This window comes from Solanum dulcamara, chromosome 6 (assembly GCF_947179165.1).
Source record: "Solanum dulcamara chromosome 6, daSolDulc1.2, whole genome shotgun sequence".
Taxonomy (NCBI): domain Eukaryota; kingdom Viridiplantae; phylum Streptophyta; class Magnoliopsida; order Solanales; family Solanaceae; genus Solanum; species Solanum dulcamara.
The window spans coordinates 5842501-5854010 of record NC_077242.1 but is presented as its reverse complement, the minus strand read 5'-3'; positions in this window follow the sequence as shown (position 1 = coordinate 5854010).

Genomic DNA, 11510 nt, shown 5'->3' with positions numbered 1-11510 from the left:
CCGACTAACTAGCGTGTCAACATATGATGCTCGGATCCTCTAAAAATGTATCTGTTATATCTGTGTCAAATCTTTCAAAAATGTACTCATAATTTTTGTTGGATCCTCTACGATATTTTTGAAGGATCCAAGCATAAGTTGGAGTCGATTAATTGCTTTTACAATTTTCTTTTTTCTAATTCCTTTTTTTGAAGTGTCCAGTTTTCCTTTTTTCGTCTTATTTCCTTTTGTTTAGGAAAGACAATGATGAGAATTAATGCATATTTGCAAGATCTCATACTGCAACATTGACAAAAAACGCATGATGCATCCATCTTGTAACTTATCAGAAGAGAGATGATTTTTAATGAGAATTATTGTCCTTTGTGAAATGAGCCTTTGACGTTTCTGACATGTTGGAGCCATATTAATTCTCTTCTTCTTAATTCCCTTCTTAAAAATGGACTCATAATCTTGAAAATACTTCTACGATAGGTAATTAAGATGACTTGATAAAGTAAAAAAATCATTATACTATCAGCACATACAAATTAAATTCATATACAAGTGACAGTTAGCTAGCAGATCAGAATCGAAACGTCCGAAACAACAGTTTAGATCAAAATTATAAGTAGTAATTTCATTACCAATTTAACCATACGAAACTTTTATGTGTACAACGTATGTAAGGCTGTTATAGCATAAATATTACCACATTGTAACTAGATCGAATATAATTTATGGATAAAATCAAGGATGGATATACAAAGATCCTGTGACAGTGACAACAAATGAAATTTAGCAAATCATTAATACGTTGCCCTAGTCAAGGATAGATTAAACTAATTTATTCGAAAATCCTACCTAAAACCCGTGCTAAAGGTATATATCGTCAGAGCACAAAAGGCATATTGTCCATTTTCAACTACTTCCTTTTTATTTTACATGTTTTGTCCTTTAGTAACTGGACAAACAAAATGACCAATTGTTAATTGTGATTACGTTTTAGTGCTTTTTTTTTTATTTCTCTTCGATATCCACTTTGCGTTATTATCGTGTTGAGTAGTAGATTTGTCTCTCTACAAATAACAATAGGGAAAAAAGCCTTAAGTACTGTTCATCAAACTCAAGAGTGAAAGATAAGACTAGTAATACTCCACCGTTTCAATTTTTTTAAAACTTTTTTTTAGTGTATTTAAAAAAATCTTTTTAATTTTTTTTGACAGTCTTTAATTTCAATATCTCACATAATCTACTTAAAGACCAAAAAGATGTATATAGTTTTAATTTAAGATTAAAAGATGTATATATATTTTATGCTATTTTTATTTTATCAAATGCTACAAAAAAATACTTATACGCTATTTGGTTTAAAAGTTCCTAAAAAAAATCAATTCAAACATGTTTTTAAAACTTTATGCTCATCAAGCAAGGATAAAGAAAGTAAACTAGAGAGAGTGCTAATTAATTATTTCCTCTATTTTAAAATAAATGTCATTTAATAAGTGTTGCTTAGAAATATTAATTTTTTTAACATACACCTATATATTTTCTCCATTTACTTTTATATATCCTTATAAAAACTAGCTCAAAAAGAAATAACTGTCCGAATTATATAAAGAAAGAGCTCAACTTTTTCTTCATCCTGTGTGTAACTTTAAAGCACCCCCATTAATTCAAGAGCGAGTCCTACAAAGCGGCAAGGCTCATTCTACACATCAAAAAAATTATTTATTACTTTATATGAAATTAATTAGTCGTCGAGATGTTCAATGTTTTATTTTTTTTTATTTTCTGTTTTTTTTTCTTTTTAACAAATCACTCAATCACAAAAGTATAGATCTAAACAGCACATATAAGGTAAAGGCCACATAATATATTCGTAAAATAAAATAGATATGAGAAAGAAATTAACACTTCAAATTAAATTAAAAACATAAACAAGTTATAACTCGAAATTAGAGCTTCAAATCTTCATGCTTTTTTTTAATTGTCCCCTGGAGCATAAATAATCCTAATTTTAAGCGTATAGGATAATATATAACATTTATCTTGTCATAGATCTTAGAGTTGATCGATGCTTATTGATCATTTGATGAGAATTTTTCAAAAATTATTATTGACTTAAATAAACGGATAATAGAATATAAGACAATTTTATTTAATGCATAAAACATTATTTACATTTTTCTTAATAATTGAAATTTTCTCAAAATGCAATATGATTTTGTGAGGATATACATTTTATCGTGCAGGGTAGCATGTATGTATCGTGCATTGATCGTGCGTTGGGCCTGTTCTGTGCGTTCCCTTTATATCAATGTGATGTTTGAGTATTTTTAAAAATTTAATGATGCTCTTTCTCATCAATATGTCTAACACCCAATTAAATATTAAATTAGAGTTATGCACTAATTTAATAGTCAATATTTTGAGGCATAATTATTTTAATTAGTTCTTAAGATGTTCAATTTTTTTTTGATGTGTGTTTCTTTATAAATTACTCCGTCACTAAAGTGTATTGCATTGTTAGAGACAGATTTTCTAGCAATGATTAATATCATAGACATTTACTAGAATTTCGTTGTTTTCCGACTACTTTTATGTAGTCGGAGAATGAGTTTTCCGATAACTTTTTGATTATTTTTGAGTAGTCGGTATATTGAAGGTCGGAAAATATTTGTCGACTATCGTAATCGGAATTTTTCGATTACTGTAGTCGGAAAATATTAAACTAGACCTGACCATTAAACTACCTAAATGGAAACTATTAAAAATAATAATTTATTAATTTAAACAATGTTGACTACAGTCATCGGAATAATTAAATAATTAAATAGTTAATTAATATGTATTTCGACTACTATAGTTGGTATAAATTATTAATTTATTATTCTCTTCCGATTACTTTAGTCGGCATTTTAAATTTCTTTTAAAAAATTAGATGTTATTGCATATTATTGTAGTCGAAAAAATTACATTTTTAATACAGAAAAATATTGTTTATATGGTGCACCACATGCTAAATTATACTACCATCCATCCATAAAAAATCAACAATAAAACCAAACATCAAATACATTCCTAAACATTCAAATTTCATTCAATATAACTGAGTCTAAAAGTTCAAGCATCATCAAAATCAAGTCTAATAAGTATTTAGTTGTTATTCAAAACGGAAGTAAATAGTTTAAAACAAGTCTAAATATCATAGAAAATATCTAAACAGTCAGAAAAAATCTACTCTTCATCAAAATCAGTCTCTTCTTCACCATCATCATATTCATCCATATGTTTCTCCTTGAACTTCTGCACTTTAGCAAAGTTAGCTTTAAATGTTTGAAGTTGTTCTGTCAACTCTGAAATCTGTCTTTTCATTGCTTCCATTTCTTCTGTAGATTGAGTAGTAGAAGCACCAGACAACAAAGGTGATGGAAGACACAAGGAAGGTTGTATTCCAAGCCCGTAAACTCCACCTTTCGACACACCTCCTACCACATTTGTCCATATTGAAGTAATATCATCAGATGATAGTTGGGTTGTGGAATCAGCCTGGGAAGTAGGTTGTGTTTGACGCCATTTGTCCAAGCCTCTTTGAAATCCAACCTGAAATAAATGTATAAATAAACGACATCGACTAAATGTATATAAAAAAAACATAATTAGCTTAAGTACTCAGAAATCAAAAGAAAGTAGGAGATGTAAAATGAGAGTGACAGGTGGGCAAATTTGGTAGTTTGTTAGTGTTTTATGTGAAGGTCATACCGAATTAGCTATTTGGTGTAATGTTATTGCATCTGTTTTAAGAGACTTTAATATGGATGCTTGGAATTAGTTAGTATGAGTGTAGCTGATGCTCTGAACAACGATCTTAGAACCCCTTTGAAGCTTTGATCAAATTATAACTTATGAACTATGTGATATGCATACTTCATTACGATGTAGTTTCAAGGGCAATTTGATATAACTAAAATCTGAACTGAGGTTCAATATCACAGAATTATACAAGTCAAATTATAAGTACTAAAATAAAAATATTAACATATGAAAGGTCTCAAAGTAGCTTAAGTACGCAGAAATCAAGAACAAAAAGAAGTTACAACAGAAGATTGCACTTAGCAGAATCGAATGTCTATAATTAGCTTCAATACTCAGAAAGTGATTGAACTTGCAGAAGTTAATATCAACAAGTAGCATGTATTATGAAATCCAGTAGGGAAAATTTAGTGCCAAGAATGTAAAATAAGAAAGGGAGAGATGTCAATAAAGTGTTGGGTTAGCCTATCATTAGCAATAAAGAAAAAGTATAAAAAAACAAGAGAGACATCAATGGCTGCTGCTGGGTTATATTGTCTAGATCTACTACAGTGATTTGTTCTGTCAATATTAAGAAAATTGCTACTTTCCCTCTTTGGCTTTTCTTTCTTGTTAAGGAATAATTGTTTGTAAGCAGCAAAGATTCATGTAAATAAAGAAGAAAAGCCTAAACTATAGATTTTTTTTAAAATTTCCTTTTGTTAGAAATTGATGACAATAATGTCTAAGTTGCAATTTCGTATATGATAGTTGCCTTTTTTCTCCAAGGAAGCAAACAAAATCCTCATAAGCATTCATTTTTGTCTAGTAGGCTGACAAAAATGGCAACACTTCCATGTTTGATGTCATAGTTGTATTAAATCTGGTGTTTAAAAAAGTTTTCTATCCCTTTCCTGATCCTAAGCTTCTGTTAAATGAAATAATATTTAAGTGTTATAACTTACAAAGGTCTCCTCTGCACGTGACTCTACCCATTTCCCCCTTATACCATCCTTATTTCTTTTCTTATGCGTCTCCCTAAATACCTCAACATCAGACACCTCTTCACCTTTTAACTTTGTCTGCAAAATAATAAATAAGAGTTATGTAAGGTTCAATAGCATTTAGTTAAAAGTAAGGAAATTACCATTTTTTGTCGGTGGGATGTGAAACTCTTAGAACCTTTGGTGTGTAAAGAGCCTCCCTTTACGAAGGCCCGAGCTGTCTTTACTCGCTCACACTTCTTTTTAAATTCAGGAGTGTTTCATTTCTCCACAAATTTAAGCCATATTTCTTCTCGTAACCATCCGGGCTTCTCATTATTTTTTCGAACTTCAAACAACATATCAGCAACTCGTACACGAGCTTTCTTCTCAAAAATGGAATTTATTTTGTTCTCATAACATGGCTGCCATACACATTTCGACTGCATAATAAATAATATCATTAGATTAAAAATTCTATATTTGATAACTAAGATAAAAATAATTTTTATTTCTACCCTAAATTGATTTCATATTTGTTCCTTGATATTGTACGAAAAGTCTTTCCATCTACCCCAAGCATCATTGAAGAATGGTTGAATAAATTCTGAAATCATATGGGAGACGACATATGATGGCGCAAACCTGCATTAAACTTAATTTATGTAAGATAGAATCCATGGGACTATCCTCACCATCAAACGTATTCTGAAAATCAACATTAGCTACATTGGAATCATTCTCTCCATGAACTATCCACACATAATAATTTTTCATAAACCCCTTCTTCAAAATATGAAATTCAATTTTATCCGATTTCAATAACTTGACACACTTGCATTTCGCACAAGGACACCTTATTGTACCTTCTATAAGAAAACTATTTCTAGTTTTCACCTTTGCAATAAATTCTTTAACTTCGTCTATAAATTCCACCCTCAATCCCACACGATTAGGATGAGTTCTATCATACATTCATTTACGATGTGCAAATGTCATCTACACAAATAAAAAAAGTTGAGAATTTAGCTAAACAAACTAGAAACAACTCTTACTAATCAACTCAATAAAGAACACATAAAAGAGAACCTAGATTTTAAGTTAAGTTAGAATGGAAACTTGTCAAATACACAAGTTTTATAAATAATTAGAACCACAATTTAGCCAACTACGTTAAAGATATGATTTAAAGAAGTCCAAGAAATGATATTCAAGTGTTTCATTGACATTCGAATAGGAAAGAAACACATTTCTTGTTTTAAAAAAAGAAACACATTAATTTTAGTTAATACGACAAATTCCAAATAGAAACACAATTGTGGAATAAATAAAGACAGGGAGGCAAAACAAAGTTGAGCAATGTTCATCAAGTTTTGCACAATTTCTGTGTGTCAAATGACTATATTTTACTGCTAGAATTTTTTTTGTAATACAATTTACTAAAGCATCATTTGGTTATTAGTTTACACGATTTACTTGTCCTTCAGATAAGTAACAACCAATTGCAAATAGATGACAATTTCAATTACACCTACTTTTCCTGGAACATCTTCTTAACCTATAAAACCAATACTTTTGTGGGATAATGAAGCACCATGTGATGTAGGTATAATACTAAATCCCCATCTTTAGTTAATAGGGCAAATTATGTTCACTATTTTTAAATATTACCCAGTCTATTTTTAGATTTTGCACCCATTTGGTGCTAGTGGTGTTAAAGAGACAAGAGATTAATAGTTGTCTATAAAGGGCAATTCGGTACACGAACCATCTCACACTTACTCGTAACAGACTTTTTTTTCTGCAGAAGACTTCTTCCGAATGGCATAATTGTCCGGATTTTTGATCTATTTCTAAGCCAGGAAGATGCCTCTTCTTTACATTTATTACGATTCTTTCTCCACGAATATTGGACACACAGAGTCTAGAAACGGTGTGATGTACCCAAAAAATCTATGGTAATAAGTGACGTTGTAATTTGAGTAGTAAGTGACTTTTGGTGCTAAATATATTAATTACTTGCAAATCAGGAAGTTTATAATGTAGCTTCAGATAAAAACTTATTTATAAAGAAATAAGGCTTTGCAGGTCACTCAAAAAAGCCTACTGGCAAACTTCAGATATGCTGGAAGCAAGTTTTGGTAAGAGTTCAGATCATGCATTCTGGACCACATGTAGTACATTGCTATGTAGAAGACAAGGAATCACAATTCAAATATTTCACGACATTTATCTACGACTTCAATACTATATACGAGAGAAAGGAGATTCAGAAAGTATTAAGAAATATCCAAACGTATCAATGGATGGGGCTTGGATAGTACTAGAAGATTTCAACACTACACTCACAGTAGAGGATAGAATATGGGACTCCGGTGCACCATACAAAAACTGTGGACTTCTAAGAATACTTAGAGGATACAAGTTGTGGGCATGAGTAAAAGAAATTCAAATCTTGATAATCAAATCTTGATAATCAACGCTAAAACAAATAAATAAATTGATAATCAAATCTTGCGAATGTTTTACAGTAGAGTATGGTGCGACATTTAGACCAGAAAAAAGTACCCTATTCAAATTTTCAGTCGATTGAAATTTTATTCAGTAGCACACACCCATGGTAGAAAATCCCCCTAGGATAAGTTAATAGAGATTAGCTAAATAGCGGTAATTTAAGATTTATGTTATTGAAATTTAAGATTTATATTATTGAACTTGTATGTTATAAGATCAAGTTCCATAACTTCTAAACACTTTCTCAATTAATAGTCTCTATCTTACTGGCAAAATTTGTCAAAAAGAAATAATAGGTGGAACCAAACATAATCGGACTTATTGAGGAAAGAAAGGCAAGGCTTAGAAAAAAAGGGAACTTTCACATTAGCCAAAGACTTGACTTCTTGACTCTGCAGTATGCTAGGCAATTTCTCATCAGTTTCAGGACCAAAGTCTCCAAAAATGGTTGACTTAACCTGTAGAAAAAGAAGCTATAAAAAAAGAAGAAAAAGGTTCTAGTCACACCCCAAAACACAACTAACTAAAGGTAGTTTGATAATGTAAAAAGAACACTGCATACTAAGCAGATAGCTTCATATCTCCTCCTTATGGTTAACAAACCAGTCTTCCATTTGCTCATTCCCTTACTAGAAATTACCAAGAAAGTTTAATTTTTCAAGTTTGGCGGTCATGTATGTATGGTGTAAGCTAGAAATATTTATAATGTTCCAAGTCATCTTCTTTAAAATTTTGAATAAGAAACAAATCATTAATCGACATCCTAGCATATGGAACACTGGCCCGTCAATTCCATCACTAATATTGTGACAATAGTGCAGTATTACGATTAAAGGAGGGAGAAATAGTTACCTCAACAGAATTGAAACCCTAGATGGCGAAGGTGAGAGAAGCGATGAGAGAGACGAGGTAGCACGCGAAAAATTGTGGGAAAACTAAAAAGGGTTAGAGTAAATTAATTATTAGAAATAATATTACTTTCCCCTGACAATAGTAATCGGGAAATTAAATTAATTTTTAATTAAAAAAAAATTGTAATATGACTGACTATGATAGTCGCTATTTTAATAATATTTTTTAATAAATTTCCCACTATTGCAATCGGAAACTGGTCAATTATTTTATTCACTTTATTTCATAAAACTTTACAACTTCAGTAGTCATAATCACAATCGGATAAAATTTTAAAATTTTTCAATAATATAGAATAATAGATTACCGATTACAGTAATTGATAAACTATTTAGATTTTCGACTACCTATTTTTAGTCTGCAATTGTAGTCGGAAAATAGCTTATTTCTAGGAGTGAGAGGAGAGGTGGGAGGTTGCTTGGAGCTAATGTGGGGTTACTTTTTATTTTTTGCATGTGACTTTTAATATAATCAATTTCAGAAACTATCAAGTGAAGTCAAAAGAATCATTAACCTAGATAAAGTTGACACTTTTCATATAAGAAGAAGATCCACAGATTAACTAGCAATTCATCTATAATTTTATTTCATTTAATGCAAATTTTTAATTACATGAAAGGAAGTTGATAGTAAGTAGTAGTCATCATGCTAGAATGCAAATATCAAAGTCTGAAGAAATTTCTTATAACATCATGCACCTGGTGAGAGCTCTGGGGTGTTCTTTTGATGTTAAATCAAGACTTGATTAAGCAAATCTGGTAAGTTGTTATTGCCATGAAGACTCTCCTTTTTTTACATGTATCAAATGTACAAGATATATTAGATCTTAAGTAAGAGATTTAATTTGGTCCATAATTTAGTTTTTAGGTGGTGGTATTAATCTCCTTTGAGAATCAACCCATCGAAAGCTAGATATAAGGTCAAATCTACATCTTGAGATCTAAGTTCAAGTTCATAATAATAGAGGAGAAATTTTTTATTCTTAAACAGTTTTGGAATTATCGATGAAAACGAAGAGTCAGTAGAGATCACTTACTTCATTTTGATGATTTTGACATTTTTTTTTCCAACCTCAACTGAATATTTCATGGATATTTTACCTTTTTGTCAGTTTATGATAAAATCAAAATGAACCACGGATTCAAGAGTCCAACTATAACAACAAATAAAGAGGCAAGATTATCGGTGATAAACATAAGCTCAATTAATTTTTCACCTTTTATTCATCGAAATCAGAGTAATTGAACCTTTTGAAGCTTCAAGCTTTAAGACGAGTTTCACATTCATTTAGTTTCTTTTTTTCTTTATTTGATGATATAAATTTTCAATAGTCAATCTAGAAAAATTGATACAAATGATCATTTGTTGAGAATCTTAAATATTATTATTGACTTATATAAATGGATAGTAAAACAACAAACAACTCTATTTAATGCATAAATCATTATTAGTAATTCAAAATCTAATATGATTTTTCAAGAATAAATCATGTCGTGCAAGGTTACATGTAGATACCGTGCATTAATTGTGCGCCATGTTTTCCTGCTTTGTGCGTTTGTTGATAGTAAAAAGTAGTCATTTCTGTTTGGGAGGAAACACCACAATTAAAGTTTGATATGATAATTAATATGAAAATAAATTAGACACGAGAATTTTACGCGAAAACCCTTCTAATAGATAGAAGGGAAAAACCACGGGGTAGAAGGATCTCACTATTCAAATATGGTGTACACTGCTCTCAAATACAAGGAGAAAACAACAATTAACACTTCTCTCTTGTAAAAGGAACAACTACTAAAGAGGACAGACACTCAAGACTACAATATTTATCTTGGTGTATATCTCTCTTTGTATTTTTACTATCACTTTTTCAGAATGATTTAAATTAGGACAGAATGCCCCCTCTATTTATAAGAACCAAAAACGCACAAAACTTCTACGCGTTGTAATTTTTTTCTACGCGCTTTTCTTTTCTACCTGCCTACTTTTGACTTTACGTGTTTTTCTTTTGTTACTTTTCAATCCAAGGGAGGCACACCAATTGTTGAAGACTTTCATTCTTCAAAAATGTGCAACCTTTTTTGACCCTTTTTTTCTTTCATTGACACAAAATGAAAGAAATTGTCAATAAATGACATAAAATATTTCGCTCCTCCTAGGGACTCCACCAGTGCTTGTCAGACATCAGAGTGGACCAAATATAGTATTTTCTTGCTTTTAGCAGAGGAACTGCTAAACTTCAGTCTATTTTGCTTACTGGTAACATAATGCTCACAAAAGGGTAGTGAAACCTTTTTGAGCCCTGAAAGAAGCTTTTGCTCAGCAAGAATCTTCAAACCTCATTCTGATATATGATCAAGTTTACGATGCCATATCATCATTGATTCTTCAAATGAACTTGCAGACGCGGTTGATGTTTCTCCTTCTTGGTGTGTTTCACCTTTAAGTAAATATAGATTTGCAGCAACTTTTTCCGCTTTCATCACTACAAGCGCTCCTTTGGATATTTTCATGACTCCACTATGAGTCTTATATGAACATTCATTATCATCTAATTGTCCTAAAGACAATAGATTTTTCTTCAAGTCTTTTACACGTCGTACCTCCTGGATGGTATGTACCGTGCCATCATACATTTTTATTTTGATGGACCCAATACCAATAATATCCAAAGCATGATCGTTTTTCATTAACACAGACCTTCCTGAGATAGGATTATATTAATGGAACCATTCTCTCCTGGAAAGTCATGTGTCATGTTGCTCCTGTGTCCATGATCCAGACATCAGCGAAACGTTTTCTGCCTTCATTATTTGATATTGCCTCACTACATAAAATATCGCCATCATCCGAGGTACATGCAACATTCCCTTGAGCATTTGATAGCTCAGGGTTTTCACTCTTCTTCTTGAACCGACAATCTTTCTTGAAGTGCCCTTTCTTGTCATAGTTGTAGCACTTGATATTCTTCTTACTTCTTGATTGAGATCTGCCATGATTGTGACTCCCACTGGGGCCACATTCTGTTGGTCTTCCTCTCACCATCATCAAAGCTTCATCTTGTTGCGAATTTGCTTGTCTGTTTTTCTTATTTTTGTGTCGATTTTCTTCTTCCAAGACAGCGACTGCAATTTCATCAAAAACTAGACTGTCTGTATTATTCGTCAGGTTGATAATGAGTTGATCATACCAGTCAGACAGACTTTGAAGTAGAAGCTGCGTACGTTCAGTCCCCTCTATTTTTTAACCCATTATTGTAAGTTGCGAAAACAGAGTATTCAAAATATTAATGTGTTCAGTAACCGACATGGATTCTGCCATTTGAAG